At 36.9% G+C, this 19,028-nt stretch overlaps 1 pseudogene; it reads right to left on the reverse strand.

The window, feature by feature from the left end:
• Positions 1-2,504: 2,504 nt before the first annotated feature.
• Positions 2,505-19,028, reverse strand: part of LOC124961236 (melanoma inhibitory activity protein 2-like) — a 152,389-nt pseudogene continuing 135,865 nt past the window's right edge.

Here is a 19,028-nt window from a genome sequence, read left to right on the forward strand (position 1 = left end):
ACTGATTTCCAACACCCATTTCAGTCAGAAGACTATGTCTATGTCCAACAGTTCCAAGAAGGCCTAACACCCTACTGAAATGGAAGGAATCTTACTCACAACATGGACTCATCACATCTGAGTCAAGACAACAGGAAATTAGACAGCCCTCAGAGATCCCAACCAGCATCTATTGATAAAACTGAAAAAATGTTAATCATGTTTATTCTCTTGCTTGGGCTATGTCAGGAATAACTCCATGCTTAGTCCTTCAACTTTTCAAGATTACCAAGTGAGATGAATTCTGTGTTCACATCTTTCCCCAGGTACAATTATGATGGGTAGGGGAAAAGGAAATATATAAAACTCATGCATTGATCTAAATGAGTGGCCCCTGTCTTAGTTCCCCTCCTAGTGGAAATAAATATAGCAGGTTCCACAGCTATAAGGACCACTACACTTATTACAGGAAACCAAAATTTCAAAACCTAGAGTAGACAAATAGATCTGAATGGAATTAAATTAAAAATAAAAAGCCCTGTAAGGCACATAAAAATTCCCTTGATTAATCTGCTGCAGTAGTTTGACAAAACAAAAGAGGGTTAAATTTGATGTTTTTAAAATAAAAAATTATGTATGGCCTTGGGGAAGACCTATTGTTTCTATACTAACCACTCAGTGTCATTCATCATAGTTTATCTTTGATTAAAAAAAAAAAAGCTAAAAACCTGAGAAAAATTGGAACCAAAATCTGTTCTCTTGGTCCCCCTGGTTAACTACTCTAATAACCACAATGATGAGACCTCTCATCCTAGTTATGTTGGGACTTTTAATCAGGCCATGCATGATAAACTGTTCAACTAAATATGTTAGAGACAGAATCCAGTCTGTTAAGCTAATGGTATTGAACAATCACTACAATCACCTATGCACTACTAATTATATCAATGATTTGATTATGTATAAGAAACCAGTGGGGAATGTGATGGGCTGACAGATCTGACTCCATGAGAATGTTATAGGCCAAACTTTAAGGGAAATGACTAAACAGACTCTACTTTGCTCTGAGACTCCATGTTATGTAGGAAATAAGCTTCTCCCATAGGAACACCCTGCCTCTGTACCCATCATCAGTCACTTAGTGTGACATGTTTAGCAATACAGAATGATAATTCCTATGTAAAGAAAAATTGCTCCCTTTTGATTCCTATTGCTCCTAACCAGTGAAGCATGTGAACACTGATTGTGTGGATATTAGTAACCATTCTTTAGTTTATACCTAGGTCGATGATCTCATGATGTTAGTTTGTAATTTCATATCATAGCAACACACACTTATGATTGATGTGATTTTTGGTATAAGAACCCCTACAACCCAATGGTCGGGGCTATTCTCCCAATAGCCATTTGTGGGGACATTGTGTGAGACAGTCAGCCAGCCGGCTTAATAAAGACTCTCAAATTTGGACTTCTCAGTGGTGATTGGTCTATTCTTAAGTTGTGCCCCATAACACTGCAATGTGTGATCTTGGATTTTCAAGTTTCTTTTCCCTCTTACTTACAGATTCATGTGCATGGATATTATACCTGGTTCTGCTGAACAGTACTTAATTCCCTCTCACCTCAGTTTTCTTTATCAGGTCATACCTCAAAACTTATTGAACCACTTTGACATTTTTCTCAAGTAGTATTTTAGAAACTTTAAAAATTAAAACATTGTATATATAGCCAAACTCTCCCTAAAAGCAAAACAAAGATTAGGTTACTCCCCTATCAGTGAACCACAGCAGAATGCAAATCTTAATTTTATGAAAATGGGTACAAAATAAGGAAGATATAAGGGAAAATGGGGATAGAATGAGTTTAAATTGTGGTTTCCAATTCCTAAGCATTTTCTGAGAACTGAATTTTTTTTTGTTTTTGAAATCTCCTGTTAAATGACATGTTCAGTCATGTTTTCTTATTTACTCTTAATTATGCTCTAGTTATTCCTTTTATAATGGAAGAACTGATTTTATCAGTATCACCAATGCCAAACAAGACTTTAAAACAATTAAAATATTTCATAAAGCAAAAAAGGTATTTTCACATTTGCTACAATCATAGCAAATATATTTCTTAGCATAAAGCAAGTCTTTGGAGTATAAAATATCTGCAGCTGCAAGATTATGTATATAATACTCCCATTGTTGTTTAAGTAATAGTGGAAGAATCAAATTAAAAGTTATACTATAAAAAATGGAAATAATTTACTCATAAGATTCATATTGAAATCATCTTTATTTATACAATATTGTCCTCAGAATTCTAATTTAATTAAGCTTCAGTTGGAACAACAATATAATAACTAACTAAAAGCAATTACTTGAATTAAAAGTAAGAGATAAGTCATATTTTGAAGAGAGATCAAAAATACTGTCAGGATTCATGGTGTGGTTCTGGATGTTCAATAGCAGGCTCATTTGAAGGTGGAGTCAACCCTGAAGTGAACTTGCTTCTTTCAGAATGTGGGGATGGGGGGGAATTCAGCTCTTGGTGGAGGATAAGGAGGAAGACGCCTCAGTGAATAGACATTTTGTATTGGATTGGAGGTGGTTTCCTGGTTCTGATGGTCTACCGTAATTAGAATAATATATTTCTTGCCTTTGTAGAAGAGAAGGTGGATCAGAATATGATCGGCCTGGTGGAGGGATCATCCTCTTACCTTCCAGTTCCCATGGCGATGACAGGGGCCCAGTGTCAGCACGTACTCTATGAGGATCAGTTACCGTATCATAGTTTGATTCTCTTCTTTCATTGGTAATCTGATGGTCCAGAGGATTCTCTGGGGCTCCTGAGCCTCTTCCTCCTTCCTCTGGATGTAATGGTGACAATCTGAGTGGACCCTTCTTTTCCAAAGGAAAAGCTCTCATTTCACATGAAGGTTGAACCAGCAGTGAGGCACCATATAAAGGACGCTCTCTGCCAAAAGCTGTATTTGAAACAACAAGTGCATAAGGATCTTCTTCTAAAAGTTTAAATTTAAACTCCATTTCATTTAATTTTTGTCTGCTGAGCATTTATTTTCCTTAAATACTCACAGTTTCTTTCAGCAGTCGAACTACCAACTCATCATCACAAGCTTTATTCGCATAGAAAATAATCTGGCTCTCATAAAAATGGATGCTTCTTTCCAATTCTTCCTCAAAATCTTTGGCTTGCTTTCTATAGGTCTCCAGTTGTTTAGCTGTAAGGCTGATCCTTTTATCCACTCTGTAAAGTCTCTCCTCTTCCTCTAACTGGCATTTTTCCTCTACTATTAATTTCTGGTGGAGTTTCACTTAATTTTCTTCATACCGTTCAATCATTACTTTAAGTTTCTGCCGAAGTTTCTGATTCTCATTTTCAAACTCTGTATTCTCTGACAACATTGTCAGTCTGAAGATTTTTAATATGTTCTATAAGATCTTCTTTTGTTTTATCTACTTCAGATAATAAAGTATAAATTTGATTTGTTTCTCCTTCTAAGGTTTCTAAAGAGACATTTAACTCAGCAGGATAAACCAGCTTCTTCAAAACTCCTTTTAGCTGATTACCTAAGTGCGATTTGCTAAAATTTTGTTGAGAATTTTTGCATTGCTGTTCACTAAGGATATTGGTCTGAAATTTTCTTTCCTCGATGTGTCTCTGTCTGGTTTAGGTATCAGGGTGATATTGGCTTCATAGAATGAGATTGGGAGGGTTCTCTACTCTTCTATTTCATGTAATACTTTGAGGAGTATTGGAATGAGCTCTTCTTTAAAGATTTTGTAGAACTCGGCTGAGAACCCATCTGGTCCTGAACTTTTCTTTGTTCGTAGGCTTTTGATGTCGTCTTTTATTTCATTGCTTGAAATTGATTTATTTAAGTTGTGTATGTCCTCCTGGTTCAGTTGAGGTAATTCATATGTCTCTAGAAACTTGTTGATGTCTTCAAGGTTTTCTGTTTTGTTGGAATATAGATTTTCAAAATAGCTTCTAATTATGTTTTGTATTTCACCCGTGTCTGTTGTGATGTTTCCTTGTTCATTCCAAATTTTAGTAATTTGAGTTTTGTCCCTCTTTCTCTTTGTTAGTGTGGCTAAGGGTTTATCAATTTTGTTTATTTTTTCAAAGAACCAACTATTTATTTTGTTAATTTTTCCAATTGTTTCTTTTGTTTCAATTTCATTGATTTCAGCTCTAATTTTAACTATTTCCTGCCTTCTACTACTTTTGGTATTGGTCTGCTCTTCTTTTTATAGGGCTTTGAGCTGTAGTGTTAAGTCATTTATTCATTGATTTCTACTTCTTTTGTTGAATGCACCCCATGAAATAAATCTTCCTCTAAGTACTGCTTTCATAGTGTCCCAGAGATTTTGATATGATGTGTCTTTGTTCTTGTTTACTTCTAAGAATTTTTTTATTTCCCTCCTGATTTCTTCTGTTATCCATTCATCATATAATAGTGTATTATTTAATCTCCAGGTATTGCAGAAATTTCTGTTTTTCATTGTCATTTATTTCTAATTTCAAACCATTATGATCTGATAGAATACAAGGTAGTATCTCTATCTTCTTGTATTTGCTAATAGTAGTTTTGTGGCATAAAATATGTTCTATTTTAGAGAAGGATCCATGTGCTACTGAGAAGAAAGTGTATTCGTTCTTTGTTGGATGGTACATTCTATATATGTTCGTTAATTCTAAATTGTTGATTGTGTTATTGAGATATATGGTTTCTTTATTCCATTTTTGTTTGGAAGATCTCTCCAGTGGTGAGATACGTGTGTTAAAATTGCCTAGTATTATTGTGTTGTGTTCTATTTGATTTCTGGAATTAGGAGGATTTGTTTGATGTACATGGATGAGCCAATGTTGGGGAATAGATATTTATGATTTTATGTCTTGGTGACTTATGCTTCCCTTAAGCTGTATGTAATGTCCTTCTTTATCCCTTCTGACTTGTTTTGGCTTGAAGTCCACATTATCTGAAATGAGGATGGATACTCTAGCTTTTTTGCCGTTTTCATGTACATGGTATGTTTTTTCCCATCCTTTCACTTTTAGCCTCTGGGTATCTCTTTCTATGAGATGAGTCTCTTGCAGGCAGCATATTGTTGGATTTTTCTTTTTAATCCAATCTGCCAGTCTATGTCTTTTGACTGATGAGTTCAGGCCATTAACATTCAGGGTTATTATTGTGATATGATTGTATTCCCAGTCATTTGACTCATTTTTGTTTTTAGACATGATTTGGTTTCTCCTTTATTTGGCTATTCCTTTAGGTTAGTTCCTCCATTTCCTGATTTGCATCATTGTTTTTCATCTCTTCCTCATGGAAAATTTTGCTGAGAATATTCTTAATGCCGGCTTTCTTTTTGTAAATTCTTTTAGCTTTTGTTTTTCATGGAAGGATTTTGTTTCATTTTCAAATCTGAAAGTAAGTTTTTCTGGGTATACAATTCTTGGTTGGCATCCATTTTCTTTCAGAGCTTGGTAAATGTTGTTCCAGGCCCTTCTAGCTTTTAGGGTCTCGAGTGAAATATCTGCTGATATTCTTATTGGTTTCCCCCTGAATGTAATTTGATTCATTTCTCTCACAGCCCTTATAATTCTGTCTTTATTTTGTATGTTAGGTATTTTCATAATAATGTGCCTTTGGTGTGGGTCTGTTGTAATTTTGTATATTTGGAGTCCTATAAGCTTCTTGTACCTGGTTTTGCATTTCATTCCTCTGATTTGGGGAGTTTTCTGATATTATTTCATTGAATAAATTGTTCATTCCTTTGGTTTGTTTTTCTAAGCCTTCTTCAATTCCAATAATTCTTAAATTTGGCCTTTTCATGATATCCCATAATTCTTGTAGATTCTGCTCATGATTTCTTACCATCTTCTCTGTTTGGTCAACTTTGTTTTCAAGATTAAATATATTTTCTTCAATGTCTGAGGTTCTCTCTTCCAGGTGTTCTATCCTATTGGTTATGCTTTCTATGGAGTTTTTAACTTGGTTTATTGTTTCCTTCATTTCAAGAATTTCTTTTTTTTTTTTAGTATCTCTAACTCTTTATTGAAATGATCTCTTGCTTCCCGTATTTGCTCTTTTATCTGTTGATTGGTGCAATCATTTAATGCCTGCTCTTTCATCTCTTCCTTCAATGCCTGTATTTGCTCTTTCATCTCCTTGTTTGCTTCCCTGATTAATTATGTACATTCTGAACTCCCTTTCTGACATTTCTTCTGCTGTGCTGTCATTGGGTTTTATTGATGTAGTATCTACGTTTGTTTGGGACATTTTCTTCCCTTGTTTTCTCATATTGGTCAGATATCAGTGGGACTCTGAGATATTGCAGATTTCCTCTATTGGCTTATAGTGTCCCTGTAGATTTCCAGTATATCACTTCCCAGCCTTCAGTAGCCTGAAGTCTTGGAGGAACTTGAAAATGCAGTGCTTCTGAAGAAAGCTGCCCGTAGCCCACTACTGGGTCCAGGGCTGGGGTTGGTTCTGTGTGGAAATTCTCTCAGTGGGTAGTCCTGCTCCTAGAAGCTGGCTATAGACAGGCCCTGCCCCCACCTGAGGGAGCCAGGCTGCTAGGGGAAAGCCTCTCCCTGTCCTGCCTTGGTCCCAGAAGCTGCCTGCGGGCTGGGGCCTGCTGCTAGGCTTCAGGGCTTGGGGTTGGCTCTGTGCAGAAAACCTCTTATTGGGTGGGTCTGCTCCGAGGAGCTGTCTGTAGATTGTGCCTGCTGCCAGAGGGAGCAGAGCTGCTTGGGGAAGTCTCTGGCTGCCCTGCCCTGGTCCCAGAAGCTGCCTGTGGGACGGCGCCGCTGCTGGGTCTGGGTCTTGGAGTTGTCTCTGAGCGGAAAAGCTCTCACTGTGTGGCCTACTCCAAGAAGCTGGCTGTGAAACAAGCCTGCCACCAGGGGGAGCAGGGGTTCTTGGGGATGCCTCTGACTGCCCTGCCCTGGTTCCAGAAGTCACCTGCAGGCCAGGGCCCACCGCTGGGACTGGGGCTTGGAGTTGGTTCTGACCGGAAAAGCTCTCACTGCGCAGCCTGCTCCAAGAAGCTGGCTGTGGATCAAGCCTGTTGCCAGAGGGAGCTGGGCTGCTTGGGGAAGTCTCTGGCTGCCCTGCCCTGGTCCCAGAAAGTGCCTGCGGGCCGGGGCCCGCCACTGGGTCCAGGGCTTGGAGTTGGCTCTGAGCGGTAAAGTTCTCACTGTGTGGCCTGCTCCAAGAAGATGGCTGTGGATCGAGCCTGCCATGGGAGGGAGCAGGGCTGCTTGGGGAAGTCTCTGGCTGCCCTGCCCTGCTCCAAGAAGCTGCCCCTGTCAGGGCCTGCCACCCGGGCCGAACTTCACCCGGTGGGAGAGACTCACCCCGTGGCTCTATGTTGGTCCAAGTCTCTCAATGCCTCCCCTTCTTGAATCCTGGGTTCTGGAGCAACAGAAGATGCAGTCACCCTCTAGTCCACCATCTTGGATCCTGCCCTTTCATTTTAATGACTCAATTCTTACTGTCACCTCCAATTTCTCTTCCTTTTTTCTTTTCCCTTCCCACCTTTTCCCTTCCATCCTTGTCCTTTCCTTGCAGTGTTGGGGGTTAAAGTCCGAGGCCTGTGCATGCTAGGCAAGCTCTCTACCACTGAGCTTCATCCAAGCACTGTTGAAACTTTCTATGGGAGTAATTTTAATTACTTCTACAGACTAAAGGAAAAGGGAAACCCCTCCAAACTCATTCTATGAGGCTAATATCACCCTGATATCAAAATCAGACAAACATCTATCAAGGAAAGAACACTTCAGACCAATATCCCTGATGAACACAGATGCAAAAATTCTCCATAAAATTCTGGCAAATCACATACAGAAACATATTAAAAAGATAGTGCACCACAATCAAGTGGGGTTCAGCCCAGGGATGCAGGGTTGTTTCAACACATGGAAATCAATAAATGTAATTCATCATATCAATAGCCTTAAAAACAAGAATCACATGATCATCTCAATAAATGCAGAAAAAGTATTTGACAAAATACAGCACCCCTTCATTTTCAAAACGTAAGAAAAACTAGGGAGAGTAGGAACATACCTCAACATAAAACCCATATATGCTAAACCCAAGGCCAACAAAATTTTAAACAGGGTAAAATTGAAAGCACTCCCCCTAAACTGGAACAAGGCAAGAATACCCTCTTTCACCAATTTTATTCAACATGGTCCTTGAAACTGGCCTGAGCAATAAGACAGAATTTAAAGGTACACAAACAGATAAAGAATTCAAACTATCAGTATTTGCTGTGACTTGATTCTATATTTAGACTATCTAAAATATTCCATGAAAAAATTTCTAGAATAAATGAATTCAGCAAAGTAGGAGGAAAATCAATACCCATAAATCAAATGCATTCCTATACATCAGCAATAAATCCACTGAAAGGGAAATAAAACTCCCCATTCACAGTAATATAAAAAAAAATACCTTGGGTATCCCTCTAACAAAAGAAGTGAAAGACTTCTACAATGAAAACTACAGAACACTAAAGAAGGATACTTAAGAATACCTTAGAAGATGGGAAGATCTCTCAAGCTCCTGCATAGTCAGAGTTAATATTGTCAAAGTGGCAATAAGACAAAAAGTATTATGCAATACTAATGCAATTTCTATAAAATTTCAGTGACATTCTTCATATAACTAGAAAGAGCAATCAGGAAATCCATTTGGAAAAATAAGAGACCAAGAATAGCCAAAGCAATCCTTAGCAAGAAAAGTGAAGCAGCAGATATCACAATACCAGACCTAAAACTATAACAATATAAGAGGTATAACAATAAAAATAGCATGGTACTGGCACCAAAATAGGTAGACCAATTGTACAAAACAGAAGACACTGAGACAAACCCACATAAATACAGTTATACTAGACAAAGGTGCCAAGAACATTCACTGGAGAAAAGATAGCCTATTCAACAAATGGTGCTGGAAAAATGGAAAGCCACAAGTAACAAAATGATATTAAACCTTTATCTTTTACCCTGTATAAAACTCAATGTTGGACACAGAGGTTGAGCCCTGTGATGCCACTCAATCCACCAGCATACTTCCATTTATAAGACATTTCATGAGTCAATACTTAAAATACTTAAGGTTTTATAACAGTTTAGAATGGTTGGAGGAACCTGAACAGGGGCATGTAAAAATATGTTAAGGTGATCAAATGCTTCTTTATCTTATTTTTCAAAGTAGTCATACAACATACATATTTGTGAAAAATCCAGTGAATAATATACCTAAAAATACTAGGTATTATTTTATGCTATTTAAATTTTAATATAACTAATCTAAACATTTTCTTTATAATATGTAGGTTTAAAATAACATTGGTAACTACTAGTGCTAATCTATCCATAATGGGCTTAGCTCCAATTCTAGCATCAATTTTCTATGTATTGGGGCTTGGGGTTGTAGCTCAGGGGTAGAGCACTTCCCTAGCATGTGTGAGGCACTAGGTTTGATCCTTGGCACCACATAACTAAATAAAATAAAGGTATTGTGTCCATCTACAACTAGAAAAAATTTAGGGTTAGGGTTTCTTTTTGGGTTAGGTTTTCTTTTGCAAGAAAAGATAGTAGGGAGAATAACCGAAGAAACTAAGAAGTCCAGTGACATATGTCTTTAGTAGAAGCCTTATTTGGATGTTGAGGGATATTGGCAGGAATAACCTCTCCTTACCCTTTTACTGTTTTTCGAGTGGATATGATTCTCTGGAGGACTCTAACTTCAGGGTGAAAATATGGGCATCAAATTTCTCCACAACCCTTCTTTGTATTTCCGCTCTGAAACCTCACCTATGCACCATGAATGGTTGCTCCTTAGTCAAATAAAGTGGCCTGGGAGGATTGTCTCTGGTAATAGGACAAATTACAGTCATGTGACCTTTATCTCCAAGGTATCTTGGTAGCAGCTAACCCTGTTTCCAGGTAGGGATCTTGTCAGGCTTGTGAACAGGCATAAGGGTGGAGATGCTTCATCTTCTGTGCCTCTTTTCCTGGGCTGTGCTTGTTGTACCATCCTTGAACAGTCCACTGTCTTCTTTTTGCAGAGGAATTCCTGACAGCATCTCTTCCCTTTTCACATTTTTTCTTCTACAACCATATAGTAAGTCTTCCTGTGTGAGTCTGGGCTTTGTTCCTGGCTTCTAGGGCTGCTCCTTGGATGATGTTTTAGTCAGTATTCAGTCAACAGATATTCAGTGAGCCAGGCCTTAGCTAGGTTCTGGATCTGAACTTCATGAAAAATGATGCAGGAACAGTTCCCCCATGAGGGCAGGAACTGAGATTCTAAGGAGAATCCTGGGAAATTGGGAAGACAAAGGCAGATGGGTGAGCTCCCAAGTGAAAAGTAAGTGGAGTAAATGGGTCTGAGAGGGTTCATGGAGTTGTGGGGGTGTGCACAGAGATGGACTGACCAATGAGGAGGTCAGAATTGGAGGTAAGGGACAGGTCATGTGTCTATCAGAGGAAGAGTGTCCAAAGCAGAGAGCAGCTATTGTGGAGCTCCTGACATGGAAGCAAACATGGTCTTCCCATTGAATAGGTTGTCAACTCTTCCTTGTCAAAACTGAGAAAGTAAATATTGCAGTTGTGGAGGGCTACAGGCCCCTTACTGCAATTGCTCAACTTTCTTATTTTCATTGAAAAAGAGGCATTGACAACCCCTAAATGACCAGGTGTGGATGTGCTAGAAACAATGATTTTTTTAATGGACACTGTATTAGGAGTTTCTCTTGTCATGATGCAGTGGTCTTCCTTTCCTATTCCTTCTCCTTTCCCTTTCCCTTTCCTTCCTTCCCTTCCCCTTCCACTTTCCCTTCCTTGCCCTTCCCTTTCCTTTCCTTTTCTGTCTCTCTCTCTCTCCTCTTTTCTTTCCTTCCTATTGTGATTTTAAAAAGAAAAACTCAGCTGGAAGGCCTGAAAATACCAGTGGCAAGCCTTCATGGGTCCAAAGTCTGTGATGTGCACACCCCTGTGTGCAGAGTAAACTCCCTTATGTGATTTCCCATGTCCAGCGTGGTTTTTGTGGGTTTTCTTACATTGGTGCTGAGACTCAGGTGGACTCTTCCACTGTCTTTTAAGCAAGTGGAACCCCATCTGATGGCCCAGTGCCCCCAGACACAGTCTCACCTTGCATTCTGCCTGGTCGCTCTGCCTTGCTCTGCATCCATCACTGGACTTCAGATTGGTGAGTCCCCTAGGCGGGTCCCTTAGGTCAATTTAAGCACTCCTCTGCCAATCTGAGAAGCAACCATTGATCTGGGACCCTTGAGGCAGCTGATGGGTGAGGGTACCCCCAGCCTCGACTTTTATAGCTAGGGCTGGCCTCTATAGTCAGTCTTATCTGCTGGGTGGGTTCCTGAATTTATGGTGGAGATTCTCTCTCAGGGTTGAGGCTTGTCTTCACATTCAAGCTTGCACTTGCACTCGAAAACCCTGATATCAGGTCCTCAACCTTCCTCAGCTTTTGCCTGGCACACATTGGTGCTTGTGTGATGACACAATCAATGTGCTACCTCCTCATCTCCAGTCGACTACTCTGGTCTTGGGATGCCCTGGTCACAGACTCAGCTGTATCAGTCTCCACCATGGGATCTGGGTCCTCCATTCTGGCAGATTCAACCCTGGGAACCCTTCACCTGTCCCCCCACTTAAAGCCATCAAATTCCATTTGTGTAATGGCACCAATGTAAGAAAACCCACGTAAACCATACCGGACATGTGAAATCACATAAGGGAGTTTATTAAGCAAACAGTGTCTCCCTGCAGGGTAAGAGAGAAAATGAGAGGAAAAGAGAAAGGGCGTGTGCTAGAGAGAGTGGAAAAGTGAGGAGGAGAGAGAAAGCAAGTGAGTAGGAGAGAGAAAAGCATGAGAAAAGATGACGGGGTGCTATCCCTAAGCAGTTGAATTGCACCATGTTAACAGGGGACCAATAATGGAGAAGTATACTTGCAAGCTGACTAATGAACTAATAGCTAGCTAGGATGTTCACAGACTGTGAAGGAAAAGCAGATTTTTTGTTTTTGTCTGTTTACAACTTTCTTTACATTTGTTTTTCTTTCCAAACAAATGAAGAAATGATATAAGAAAATTTTGATAAATTAAAATTTATGAAAATCCAAAGTATTAGTGTATCAAAGGACACAATCAATATGGAGTCAATCAAACAATTGAGTTAATCAAAACAATTGAATTTTTAGTATTGGTTTCACAACTGGAATATATTAAAAACAATAATTGCACAAATTAGTGAATGAACAATATATGCATTCTACATGTAAAAGCTTTTTACAAAACTGATGGTCTATGACCCTAAGAAGTTTGTCTTCAGCCGTCCGTATTGTGAAGGCATTTTTTATTTTAGTAGTTTAACTCAATTCTACTAAACATGTTCTCGCATGCGGCATAAGGCAGATTATGTATGTGCCAGTGCTTGAAAATTTTTCTTTAGGTTCAGTGAACTATTGATTTAAGGAACTCAAGGTGACTCCATTACTCAGTAAAGAGATACATATTTTCTAAACTCTGTAGAGTTTGTAGTTTGATTTATATGTCCATAAATATATATACTTAGAATTTTTTCTGTTTGGCTGCTTGATGGATGTCATGTCATACTGTCAGATACAGAAGCCAAAATAAAAGAAAACTGTTATATGGATAGTCTGCTCTCATTTTATGGTTAAATATGCATTAAGATTAAATTTGTCCCAAATTTATTTAAAACAAATAGAAACTTTCTAATTTTATCTAACAAATTAGATTTAAGAACTATAAAACTACACATTTTTTTAAAATTTTAAAATAATTACCAAGCTTTTTATATTTAATAACACTTTCAGAAAATTTATTTGTTTGCTTTTACTTGTAAATAACTTTGGAAAAGGAAAAATGCACAGAATCGTTCAGGCAACTTCACCACCCCTGAAGTTTTCCCAAATTCTGCTTAACTTAGTGCTTTTGTCTGAATAATTTTATCTCCTCACAACTCATATGTTCACCCCTAATTCTCTATGTGATTTTCTTTTTTAAGTGGAACCGTGGGGAAGTGAATTAGGTCATAAGGAATCCTCCTTCCTGAATGATATGTCTGCCAGGACAAGACACATAGAAGGGGTCCTCTACAAGAAGTGGGCCCTCACTGGCATTGATTCTTCTGGCACCTAGAATGTGGACTTCCCAGATTACAGAAATGTGAAAATAAATTTTGGTTACTGATATATTACCCAGTGTAAGGCATTTTCTTATAGCAGCTTAAACACAGTGAAATAGCTAACTTGTGAACTTTTGGCTCAGATATTTATTGTGGTGGGAGGCGGTGTCATTGGCATCCATAAAACCAATGCACAAGTCAATATATATGCCCCTTGTTGAAAATTTGGTGTTCACAACAGCATCTGATTCATCCAAATTGTCAATGAGTCAGACATTTTTTATTCCTAACTGTATTCTGAGAGACAAGGCTGAGTGAGGTGCTGCTAAGGCGATGCCAAATGAGGCAAATTTTACAGCCTGTGCCCAAAATCTACTGGGGATCACAAACAACAACACATCCTTCAAATAAATGGGACATTACAATCATTTTAAGATCTCTGAGAAAAAAAAAAAACACACACACACAAGTTCCATAAGCATTCAAGACAAGGTATTTAATGTTGTAGCTGAATGATTTTCTTGCAATAACAAATGTATTTTTATAGCAATTTAATACTTCTGTGAGTTTTGCCTCAATAATACATATGAGCAATTTCATACTGCTTTATTTATTTGAAATTGTAAGAACCACATACCTGAGGATACAGCAACAACAATAAAACTAACATGATACTAATGAGGAGCCTATTTTCAGCATTTGTAAATTTGTTGGAAGTCATCACCTGTTCAACTTGGTTTAAAATAAATTTATAAAAATAGTGATCTCTCCAAAAATAGTAGTTTTGACATATGTTTATGCTGTTTTCTGTGGTCTCATATAATATTTTAAAATGTAAAATGATGGCTGGGCACACTGGTTCATGCCTGTAATCCCAGCAGCTCTGGAGGCTGAGTCAGGAGGATCATGAGTTCAAAGCCAGCCTCAGCAAAAGTGAGGTGCTAAACAACTCAGTGAGATCTTGTCTCTAAATAAAATACAAAATAGGGCTGGAGATGTGCCTCAGTGGTAGAGTGCCCCTGAGTTCAATTCCCAGTACCATAAATAGTTAAATAAATAAACAAAGTGAAGAAAAATTAAGATAATTTAGTTTCATTGTACCAAAAGCATATTAACATATAAAAATATATGTGTGTGTTTGAAAGTAAGTAAATATAAATATATGGGTAAAGTCTAGCCTCTATTTATTTGCAATACAGGACATCAAACTTAGGGCCTGTAATGAACCACTGAGATGCATTCCCACCCAGCAAAAATTTAGCATTACTCTTATTTGATTATAATAAAACAAGCTTATAATAGTCTACATATAAGAACCTCATTTTGATCCTAGAGTCATACAAAACAGATTCAACAACTAGTGCCTCCACCAAGGAGAGTTCTCAAAACCATCCTCTGCTACTTAGATGTGGTCTAAACAGACCGGCTATTGCACATGAAGAGTTCAGTCTAAAAGATATTAGATCTTTCTAGGGTATCATGGCACATCTCAACTCCTTAGGATGCTGGGTAGGAAGATTGCAAGTTCAAGGGCAGCCTCAACAACTTAACAAAGCACTAAACAACTTAGCAAGTCCCTAAGCAACTTAGTGATACTCTATCTCAAAATAAAAAAATAAAAAAGCCTGGGGATGTAGTTCAGTGGTTAAGTGCCTCTATATTCAATCCTGGTACCAAAAAAAAAAAAAAAAAAGAAGAAGAAGAAGAAGAAGAAGAAGAAGAAGAAGAAGAAGAAGAAGAAAAAGAAAGAAAGAAAAGAAATAAGCAAAGACTCTGCCAGATATATATCAGACATATATATATATATATATATATATATATATGTATATATATATTTTGCAGTGAAATCAATTTTATTAAAAGTATGTTAATATGAAATCTATATTAAGGTTTCTCTTGCATATAAATTATATCATTGTACAATGAAGAAATAAAAGATATATAGTTAATATTAATCAAGTGAGCGATAATACACAGGAAGTGTATTAACCAAGGATAGTCTTTTTAAAACCACATTCTTTCACAAACCAACAAGAAAAGAATTAAGTGCAAAAAGTGCAAATAATTTATATTCATTAAGTATTCCAGGAAGACCTTTGTTTTGCCAAATGTTGTTTTTCTACTTAAAATTAAAACAGGCATTTGGGAACAATATAATTGTTTGTTTAAAATATACTCATTTATTTTAATTCAGTTCTATGAAGTATTCTTCAAAAGTAATCATCCAACTGACAATATAAAATTAAATTGTATTTTGTATAAAATGTATTAAATACACATGATTTTGGAAGGACTAGAGGTCACACTGTGAGAGCAGGAGTATAGATAATTGGCTTCTTTTTCAAGGAGTCTATTAAATATGAGATATCCCAGAGGAAAACACAATATCCAGTATCAAAAAAAAAAATAGAGCCATCTAGGACAGGAGTTAGAATTAAGAAGTTTTAGTCAATGTTCAGGAAAGGCATTGGGAAGCAAGTATGAAGCAAGCTTTTAGAAGTTCTTGATACCTAGGGAAATGAATTCATACTCCCTTCATAAGCTTAAGAAATGCATTCTACTGTCATGTATAACTAATTACAACAAATACATTTTTTAAATGTAGAAAATATGATTAATTGTGGCTTAATTAGATAGTAAAAAAAGAGGTAAAATAATTCATGATCTCCACCAGTTTAAACTAGACATTGATTAGTTATTCCCAGTCTAATATGTCTGCAATAAACACATGACATATTGGCTGAAGACAATTTTAGCTATAGTAATATGCAGATACATGACCAGTTTATGATAGCATAAAAAGAATCAGCAATAATTCATCAGCTAGGCTTGTATTTTGGGAGAGGAAGCTACAACTCTACTTCTGATACAAGAATGCTTCAGTGAAGGTGTAATTGGAGAAGCATTCTAGGTAGATCCTATAAAGCAGTCAGAGTCAGTGATTGTGACCAAACTGAAACAAAGTATAGAATATGTTTGTTTCAGGTTTTTTTGTTTTGTTTTGTTTTCCCAAAGAAACAACAATATGTACCCCCAAAACAGAAAACTAGTTTGAAAAAGGAAGGATATTTTATAACCCTCACTAGACATCTTATTATCGGCCACTCACATTTACTCTATTTCTTTAACCCACAGTTAGTTTTTTCCCCAACCTCCCTTTCTGTAGATCTGGCCACATGGGTGGGTTTTAGTAAGTCAATTTAAACATACTGAAATGTAATGCTTCCAAGTTTGGACTAGAAACATTTCCTTATATTCTACTGGTTCTAAATGGGGAAGGATGTTGCCTCCTGAAAAGCAAATGGTAATTGTCAAACACATATTTGATTGTCATACAGAGGTGTGAGCTACTTTCACCCAGTATTCAGAGGTCAGTTATGCTGTTGCACACTCCAAAACAAACATAAATTTTCCCACAATAAGCAATAGTCTAATCCAAAAGCATCTGATAGTGCTGAGGTTGAGAATTCTGGTTCTATCCTGTTTTCCCTCTGCTACCTATACATTTGGTTTTAGAATAACATACAACTAGAGATCTGCTGTACAAAATAGTGAATGAATATTGTAATGTTTTAATCCAGATATAGGATATAGGGTATATCCCAAAAACTCACATGTGAGATGCTGTAGGAATGTTCACAGGTGAAATAATTATGTGAGTTGTACACTAATCAGTGGATTAGTTAATTCAATTGATTAATAATTTGAATGGATTAATGGGTGGTAACTGCAGGCAGATAGGGTGTGAATAGAGGAAGTAGGTCATTGGGGGCATACCTTTGGGGTATGGAGTTCTCTCTCTACTTCCTGGTTACCATGACATCAGCTGCTTTCCACTGCCATGCCCTTCTGCCATGTCCTTCTGCCACATCGTGGGCCTAGAATGATGGAATCAACTGAACATCAACTGAAACTCTGAAACCATAAGCCCAAATAAACTTTTTCTCACTAAGTTTTTCTAGTCAGGTATTAGGGTTAAGATTGTATAAAGCTGACTGATATGTCTAAAAATTTAACAGGGTAAATCTTACAGAAAATGTTCTTGCCAAAACTAAAATACACATGCATGCAAACATAAGCATAGGTGATCCTTGTGTTTATTATGTTGATTATGGTGATGGTATCATGGGTATATGCATGCACCCAAACAAATGAAACCACATACAGAACATTAAATATATACAGTTATTTGTATATCAATTATACCTCAATAAAACTGCACAAAAGATATTTGTGAGCAAAAAGTAAACTATTATGATCATTATAGATGAAATACTATAGTAGAAACCTTAACTAAAAGAAAAATAATTTATTGAAATACACATGAGTATCATGAGATAATTTGTCCATAAAAGGTGAGTAGAAAAAGAATATTAAAAGTAAAACAATTAAACACAATGCAAACTAATAATTTGATTTTATTTGTAATATTGGTAATTTATTTTAAGGATATTGCTAGTGTTGTAATAAGAAGTGGGAGGAAATAAATACTAAAATTACTAAGGAAAGAGCAAGTAAAAAGAAGTCTAGAGTTTATTTTAGGAATATGCCAAAGCATTCAAAAGATGCAGAGATAACTTTGAATTTATATCCAGAAAACACTGATATAATATTTACCATATGAAGGCCTATTAAGAACTGCATTTTCTAAAAATAAAACAGTTTACTAGCCTCTGTAGTATATATCAACATGATAAAGTACTTCTCATCACTAAATATCACTGACAATTTAAAATGGGATGTTACATTCAACATGCTGTATATATTGTAGGGAATCAAAAAGGAGGATTTCCATTCTACAAGGAGATCATGAGGTCATTTTTAGGTAATGGAAGGAGCTTTTATGTGTGTGTGTGTGTGTGTGTGTGTGTGTGTGTGTGTGTCTGTATGACCTCTATATTATAAATGTTATTTTTAAAGTCACTTTTGTAATTATAAAATCTTATTCTAAAATAATGGTCTTAAAAAGATGTCACATCTTGCTGCTTAAAGTATGAACCCTAAAAAAGTGCTGAAAACATTTTCTTTCATATTCAGCCTCAGATGTCTACTTTCTTTGAAATGTTTACCTTTTGTTTAACTACTGACACATCTAATAGCAGGTACTGATATTAAAAGATGAAGAAAAATGACTTAACTAATTGAAAATTAATACATAGAAGAAAAAGGTATATTAAGTCAAATACATGATATGACCATATATGTAACATAGTCTCCTATGCTACATAATTCTGACCTCTTTCTGAGCCATAACATAATTATTATAAGTTCAGCAGATCATAACTCAAGACACAGTACTAGTTGCTCAAACAATAGACAATTAATTTTACTCATGAAATTAGAAATGTGGAAGTATGGGGTGATCCATTTTTGATGCTGGACTGAATGTTAAAATAAAGGACCAGAAAAGTTCACCAAATTTTTAAAACTCATGGTTGATTCCAGAGTATAAACCCAGCATAGTAATCAATCTGTAGGTGGTGAAGAAGGGACCAGAGGGACAAGTTTCAGACAGGGAGAGACTGTACCATTCACAAAAGCTTTGGTGGGAGCAAGCCCCAATGGCCTCTGCTGGCATTTCTTTGGTCAAAGCTAGGTTTCTTTACCACCTTTGACTGCAAGAGAAAAGCGGAATTAGAGATTTCTGGGTTTATCTATTGCCACATATAGCCTTCCTCAGGAAGAAAGACAGAATAGAAATTAGGTGGACAAAGAGCTGAGGTGGCCACAGATATTTATCTCTTCCCTTTCCCAACAGTCTCTCTCTGTCCTTTCAGCATCTGTATTTGTTACTTTAGACTTTCGTTTAACCATTTATAACATTAGCTTTTTCCTCTACTTAATATAAGAGGA

This window comes from Sciurus carolinensis, chromosome 12, assembly GCF_902686445.1.
Source record: "Sciurus carolinensis chromosome 12, mSciCar1.2, whole genome shotgun sequence".
Classification (NCBI taxonomy): domain Eukaryota; kingdom Metazoa; phylum Chordata; class Mammalia; order Rodentia; family Sciuridae; genus Sciurus; species Sciurus carolinensis.